The sequence below is a fragment of the Silurus aristotelis genome (genome assembly GCF_946808225.1).
Source record: "Silurus aristotelis genome assembly, chromosome: 1".
NCBI lineage: Eukaryota > Metazoa > Chordata > Actinopteri > Siluriformes > Siluridae > Silurus > Silurus aristotelis.
The window spans coordinates 39161388-39169720 of record NC_139574.1 but is presented as its reverse complement, the minus strand read 5'-3'; the positions used below and the strand labels follow the sequence as shown (position 1 = coordinate 39169720).

The window sequence follows — 8333 nt, the reverse complement described above, 5'->3', positions numbered from 1 at the left end:
TTAAGTCAACTTCTGTTGTCAAAATAACTCAAATATGTATCAATAAATATTGTTTGTTATTTCCCGAGTTTTTTTTTTCCATTTATTTTCATTATCTTTTATGATCACTGTATTGTCTATTGAGGTGAGGGGGTTGAATATTTCTAATTGCAAGATCAAAAGGTCAAAAGATGCATGCTATATGTTGGTTCCTCAAATAATGAAGATTACAGCAGGGGGCAGATCTTTCTTTTATAAAGCCCCACAGTTATGGAACAGCCTTCCTATCAGGGTTCGGGAGTCAGACACAGTCTCAGTGTTCAAGTCGAGGTTGAACAAATATTTATTTAGTAAAGCCTTTAATCAGTAGATTTTTTTCTTAGGTAAAGGCTCAGATCTGGAGGGATCATGGATATAGAGTGTTTGGTGAACTGGGATATTTGTATGCTGTCGTCCTCTCACATTCACAAGTTCACTTAGGTTTGTTGACAGTGGTGTGGTGGGTCGTCTCTTATCCCAGAGATCCCTTATGTTGGTGTTACCTTCTGGTTCTCCCTTTTAGTTATGCTGCCATAGCGAGTCTTGCCGGTGCACAGTGATATTAACTTTCATACAACAATAAGGACACTTAATAATCCATATCCTTCTCTTCCTGTCACCCTCTTCTCTCTCTCTCTCTCTCTCTCTCTCTCTCTCTCTCTCTCTCTCTCTCTCTCTCGTTAAACATGCCCCTGAGGCTCCAGTGACCCATGTTCCTGCCCCTCTCCCCTCCGGGGATCTTCCCACTACGTCCAGGCCTGCCTCTGGATGGTGTTCTCTTCATTTGGAGGCCATTCTGTGCAGCTTAGGATGGTTTCTCATCAACGCCTTGAGTGATTCCATGAAATTCCGGAGTAAGAACGGGAGCTTTGAGGATGGATTGGACTGTAGTTGATGTCAACAGTCTCCTACACTGACTCAGGAATACAGTTCGCTTCTGATCATCATCACTGTACCCCACAACATTGTATACCTGCTACAAATGGACATTTGGTGTAACCCAGATGAGGATGGGATCTTACTTATAAAGAACATATTCACTTTTAATCACCACATTATCTGTGTAAAGCTGCTTTGAGACAACGTTCATTGGTAAAAGCGCTATACAAATAATGAATTGAATTGAATATATATTAAACTTTTTCACAAAGACATTCTTTGGATATAATATGATTCTATTAAATCTCATGCTATAGGTGTCATGCCCCTGAGTGTCATAATGCCTGTTATTTTGGATGTTATTATTAAGGTGCAACCCAGTGTCATAGCATTTTGTGATATAGTCAAGAAATGTAATCTATTGACTCGTGTTCATGGACACGAATTTCCCTCTTTGTTTTTTGTGTCATTTAGCACGACATTCCATCTAATGTATTTCAATACGATGTATTTTTCGTGCCTCCGCCACGTTTTTTTTCTGCCACCGGCCGCCACAGAAGCTGTATTGCTTTTTTCCTCATTTGTTATTCGTATTTTAAATATTCTTCAAGTATTATTAATTAACATTTAATTAGATTATATTCTTGTTTTTAATGCTTTTTATTCTATAAAATACTCGGAATTATAGAACATCATCAGTGGTTGCTTCAAGTCAACACCAAGGTCATCCTCAGTCGTGATTGTACAAGTAACTAACAAATGTGAAAACATACAAAATAAAAGCAAATGAAAGTTGATGCAGTCCAGTGCAAAGTGGCTTAACCCTCTGGAGTCCGAGGGTGTTTTGGGCCCCTTGAGAGATTTTGACATGCTCTTACATTTGGTTCTTTTTAGTTGCTTTTAAATATATTATTGACAAAAGACTTATTACACTGTATTCAGCACAAACTGGGCTATCATAATATGTAAACAACTTATATGTGTGTGTTTGTATTTTTGACAAAATAAGGCTTATGTGTGGTTTTTGAAGAAAAAAAAAAAAAAACAATAACATTAACACATAAAACTACAGTTAAAGTAAAAAATTGCATAAAAAATCCCTGTGCCACTCTTGAAAGCAGTTCCTGTTCAACTGAAGACACAGGTGAACATCGCATGCCAGGCATTTCCATGGTGTTTTGTGGTGCTTACCATGCAATGTTTTGCAATGTACACAGCTCTTGCGGGCAGCAGTGGCAACATTTCTGACATCAGAGGACAGTTCAGATCCTCGAACTGGTACATGATCAGAGTTGGTCCGTTTTGGCACTACTTTCTGTGTGACGCTACAAAGCTCAGCAATAAGTTGTTCCATAAATTTCTTTATGGGACACGTTACCATACAGTTCTTTATGCACAATGAAACTGTTGGTGGCAGCGATGTCCAAGAAGTGTAGAAAAATCTTTCGGTACCACATTGTTTTGTGCTGTGCTGTGTATTATTGGAGCAGTCATTATCTGTCTGATCCTTCCATGACATGGTGGACTGTCTGTGTGCTGCCTTTGCCCTATTTGGAGCAGGTGCCTGATCACATCTGTTTATGAAACACACACACACACACACACACACACACACACACACACACACACACACACATTCACACACATTCACACACACACACACACACACACACACACATACACATACACACACACACACACACACACATACAAACAATGCAATAATGATTCAAACTAAATATAATTTAAGAACATATAAAATATGTACTTACTCAGGATGATTCTCGGTCGAACTCAAAATGGAGTGACGCCTGCGTGGCCTGGTGTGAGTTTCCAGTGAAGGGAAGGGTGATGCAGCCACATTCCTAAAAATAATCAAACAATATATTTTAGGATGATGAATACACTTAAACAATATATATTTGTTAGCATGCATTGTATAGCCTATAGGCCTATTTGTTGATGGGCAATAGGACAGATAAATGTTTGTTGATGGGCCATAGACCATAATCCATCTCAGACATTTACACTATCACCATTTACAGCTGAGCAAATCATGGAAAAAATGTTACATTCATAAGGCAGTAATTTAGCTAGCATTTACACCTCAGCATTCCCGAACATCTCTGCTAGCTAACAATACATAACACCCTTTCAGGATGATAAGTGAGACTAACCAAAACTGAACTGAGGCTAAAATATAACTTTATATAACGTCAACAATATTTAGAGCATACAATTACAAACAGTTAATGTTACAAATGAGCAGATATTGGCGGATATTTGTTGTAACATTAAAAGGCAATGCTGACAGAAGCTAGGCAGAGATGTCTACAAACAATATTAGTTTTATATGATCAGAATGTAAGACCTAATAACTTACTCATCGTAGCAACTTGCTGGAAAGTCCTCGAATGCGTCGATTCGCTCTTCAAAATGCAAACGCTCCTCGTCGGAATCGCAATCTTCTTCGGATGAAAAGGTAAATTCTTCATCACTGTCCAAAACCATCTGAAGAGCTTCCTCACCGGTGTAGCGTGTCATCTATCAAACGCAGCTGAATGTGTAATAATCTCAGTGGAATCGCATTGTTTTATGCCACTGTCCGGGGGGCGTATCCGGTCGCAGCTCATTATCAGATAATGACCTTAGGTGGAAAGTCTGTGCTTCTACTTGGTTTCACATGATTTATATTCATTGGAAACATCTGTTTTTTTTATTTCACCAACTACATACTTTAAGCTGTCTAAAGATATATATTTTATTTCCGTCTGTCAGATATTGGCCGAGTTTCAGCGCTTTTTAATGACGTGTTTCTAAACGAAGATCACGCAGACAAAGGCGACAGACGGCGCACCCTGATTATTTTATTCATTTAAAAAAATAATACAACGTTTTGATTATATAGTGAGCATACACAAACGAAAGTAGACCATTTACAGATTTAAATGGTGTATTACTTTGACATGTTTGATCAAATATGACAGAGCCGTTTTTTGCTTTTTGTTGGCATCGGGAAAAAAAGCATGTTTGGGCGCCGGCCGCAAATCAGACTCCGTCTGATCCAGTGCGGCAGGGGAGTAGATATAGAACTGTGAGACTGCAGTGCAGACCACACCGGAAACTGAGCCCTCGCACGACGACTGTGTCTCGATGATAATATCATTGAGTCTTTTCTGTTGTTTTGAAATCTGCCACAAAGGACAGGACGACAATTCCAATCACGATGTTTCGCTGGTTCAGTTGTCCATAGAAAAAATCCACAGAAGGTAATGGTGTAGTACGTTACAAAGGTGCTTTGCATGACAAATTCCGTGAAGAGAAAACTGTGAGTTCTCAGAGCACCCAGCGAGCGTGCAGGAGCTACAAACGATTGGGCAAGGGTAATAACCCTACGCACATGAAAGATACGGGTGATCAGCTGAAGTCCTGCAGGAAGATCATAGACAGAGTTCTGGATGGAATCTAGCCACATTCCATCTGGGGAGAATATGTCAGCGTGGTGCAGAATGTCGATCACTGGTCTGAACGGGTCCTCATCAGTTTCCCAAACGAATTCGTCCTTTTCTGGAGGAAACCTGAACCATTCACGGGATTTACGATGGCCCCATTGACCTAAAGGACAGATTTGCCGATCCATGCACCACAGGCAAATATTGCAATAACGAAAGCCAAAACAAGCATTGCAGGGAGCTCTGAAGTTGTTAAAGTTGAAGCGATACCCCTCAGCACATGCTTCGATGTACGCACACACGCGTTGATGCAGACGCCTCCTATGTTCACCAGCTGCCATGTTCCTGCACACAGCATAAAATACACACAACAACAACATGATTTATATACAATATTATCAAAGGATCAGAATTAAAGCGTAGAAAGGGTTTAGTGCTTTTAGTTATAAGGAAACGTTTGTTACAGTCATTTTTTCTCATTGACTAGGGCCATAATCCCTCCATCCAAATCCACATAGATGTTTTGATCCATATCTGTGGAGATGTTTTCTGTAGAAGACACTTCACCTGTAATTTTATACACTGGGAGCTGTACGTATTGTCTAAACAATGGCAAGGAATTCCACAACAGATAAAACATGCCACGGCTGCAAGGATTATTAAAATTGTAGTCCCAGTCTGACCCCATTCTACTCTATTTATTAGTATATTATGTTAATTATACTTGGAGTAAACAGGTTACATGAGTTTTATTAAAATATGGGCTAAATAGGTTAAATTAAGCTAAAATGAAGGTCTTCATTGAGAACACCTGAGGCATATTCACTCACTCATCACACCGCCGATATAAACCCCACATTCACCCACACTCCGGGTCCTTTATTCACATAATTATTTAGAAGACTTACCAGGTACCTGTATGAAGAAATGTTTAATAGAAGTTGTAAATGTTCTTAGATGCTGCTAATCGCTGCTGCTTCTTGCTGCTGTTTGTTTGTTTGGCGGTTGTCAAGGAGATACTAGAATTTTTATGAAGATTCTGTACGCATCACTCTGGTAGGAGCTTAAACCAAAAATTCAGCCTTAAAGAAAATATAACTGTTTTATCCTGCCCCTTTTGCCACATCTCATCTCTGAGACTTTTCAGATGTTGCTACACTGAAAACTAAATACAGATCTCAGCTCAATATTGAACATGACTTGAAAGTGACAGTATCAAGTCTACAACCCCGTTTTGAAAAGATTTATGAAATGATTTTGCTCTATTTTGCACAGACTGCAAAGTGACAAAGTCCAAGAGATAACACAACTACACCTTTATTTTCTCTATTTTTGTTTTTGATGCTACTTGATGTTCATTTAGAATTGGATAGTTCAATAAATTAGACATTTTTTAACTTGAAGAATTTCATTATCCTTTTTTGAGGTGACGGAGGACAGGTGGGTTTTTAAACCCATCCCTCTGAAGTGGTAAATGGCAGAAAAAGATTGAGAATCACTGCATTAAAACACAAACAGAAGTCACATTAGTACAGAATGGAGCATAAAGCAGGTCCTGATAGTGCCGCTAGAGGGCAGTGTGAGACTGAGAGTTGAGGATGTGAGCTGTGTGAAGCTGGGGATCAATAGTCTGTTAAGGGGTGGGAAGAGGGGAAAAGAAGGGGAAGAAGGGAATAGAGGAAAAAGAGAAAGGAAATGGATAGACGATGGACATTTGTTATGGTTTTTGGCAGATCGATGTATATAAATCCCCCAATAGTGCACAAAACTACTGATGATGTGGATGAAAATACATCACTTGTAACTCATGTTAATTAATATCTGTATGATTTGACTAATTTTTCCCAATAAAGGGGCATAAAATGGATGTATATTTATTTTCTTAATGTACTTATTTAACCTTTAACATTTTTAACACAAGTTTATTATATAGGACTTTTGTATTTGTTTATTTATATTCTACACAATAATAATAATAAATCATTATTATTATTATTATTAAGATAATAATGGGTTCAGCAGGTTCACAGAATAATTCACGAGTCACTGTTTTATGAACGATAAAACATTTTATTTTTAATTACTGAAAATGCTACAAAAATGTCAAATGATAAATTATAATAGATGCAAACACACAAAATACAAATATTACAAAACTATGTATATATTAATAAAGGTTATTTAACAATAGATATAATCAAGTACAATGATAAAAGTCCCTAATTGGGTTTAAAACAACAACCTAATCATAAATAACTATAGATTATAATAGTAGTAAATCCACAAAAATAAACAGTAAAATGAGTCGCTCAAAACACCAGCAAGAAATGATTAAAGGAGCAGAACTGAAAGAAACAGCAGGACCGGATGCAGATGCAGGACCGGATGCAGATGCAGGACCGGATGCAGATGAAGGACCGGATGCGGATGCAGGACCGGATGCGGATGCAGGACCGGATGCAGATGCAGGACCGGATGCGGATGAAGGACCGGATGCAGATGCAGGACCGGATGCAGATGAAGGACCTGATGCAGATGAAGGACTGGATGCAGATGAATCACTGGCTAAAGGAGATGGACTTTGACTACCAGGCTGTAAAGACACATATTGTATATTATAAACTTAAACATAATGATGATGATGACATATAAAGGGCTGTTTAATGATAGGGGTGGAGGTAGGGGGCGCTACAGCAGTAGGAGTGGAGTAAAGCAGGTGGAACACTTGCAGCAGGTGGAACACTTACGACCTGGTAAAAGAACAATAAAGAGTGTGGAACACAGGTTTTATTTACCTTTAAGTCCTGGTATTTTTTACAGATTTAAATAAGAAGAAACAATGAAAATCTAACATTCACACATTAATATGTTTAATCCACAATCATCTCTGTACACTAGTGAGAGTCTGAGGGCAGAAGTGAAGTGATATGAAGATCTATAAATATAACACACTTTAACACACTTGAGCAAAAACCAAAGTCTTTTACAATGATCTCAGTGCTTCCACTATTTGATCACTGGATGAGAAATGGGAATAGATAAAGCAGATATTGTTCTATATGATTAGGGATGTAAACTGTAGCAGCGGTGCGCGAGTGGAGGCGGAGCCGGACGGCACGAGCGGTAAGAAACACCTGCAGCTGATGAGACTAATCAGTGCTCTGTTTCAGTCTGGTGACACAAAAAAAAAAGAGGGACACCAAGCAGAGAGACGAGCGGAAGGTCGCTGAAGGGGAAATAAGTGCAGACGGGCGCCGGTGGAAGACGCGTCGGCTGGAAAGTGAACTCGTGTGGACGCAAAGAAAAGTTGTGCCGGTGCTTGAGGAAACTCTGGCGGGCGCTAAAGAGAGAAGCGTGAGGGAGGGACCATCGGCGAACGTCAAGAAGGAAAGGCGTCCCGAACCGTGAGTGTGTGGGTGAACCCTGGTGTGAGCACTGGAAAGGAAAACGCCAGGGTGAAAACGAAAGAAAATAAAGAAGCTCTGCTTGGTGAACTTTTGCCTGTCTGTCTTTCTTCCAGTGCATTTTGTTACATAAACATCACTTTATTGAGATTTTGTAAATAAAAATAAATATTGCAACAATTATTTCTGCATCCCACAGCAGAGGACATTTAAAGCACATGAGTGTGGTCACAAATATAGTTGTGCAGGTCCACAGTGACGTGACATGAAAGAGATGATCACCTGAAAGTCTGAAATGAACACTTTAGGAGGGTGGAATCCACAAAGACGTTTCTGTGGTCCACCGGAACGTTTCGACTGGCCGTGGACCTGCACTGGACATTTCTTACTCTGTACAAATAAAGACCTTTAGGTTATGGTACCGGTGTTTAATCATGTTCTCATACACATTTTAACAGCACAAACCTTATAAAACAGATCGAACCATTTCTTCTGACGAGGAGCAGGTGTGTTTCCAGCTTCAGAGCCAAATCCCAGTGCTGCCAAACCGCCACAGACGAGACGTCCACTCATCGTCCTC

General features: G+C 39.4%; 1 long non-coding RNA gene across 1 annotated transcript; it reads right to left on the bottom strand.

Moving 5' to 3' along the window:
* Positions 1-2398: 2398 nt before the first annotated feature.
* Positions 2399-3510, bottom strand: LOC310728066. Its single transcript, XR_014534174.1, has 3 exons — positions 3281-3510; positions 2670-2762; positions 2399-2471 (listed from the first exon to the last, which is right to left on the bottom strand). It is a non-coding gene; the product is annotated as an uncharacterized lncRNA (long non-coding RNA).
* Positions 3511-8333: the final 4823 nt, after the last annotated feature.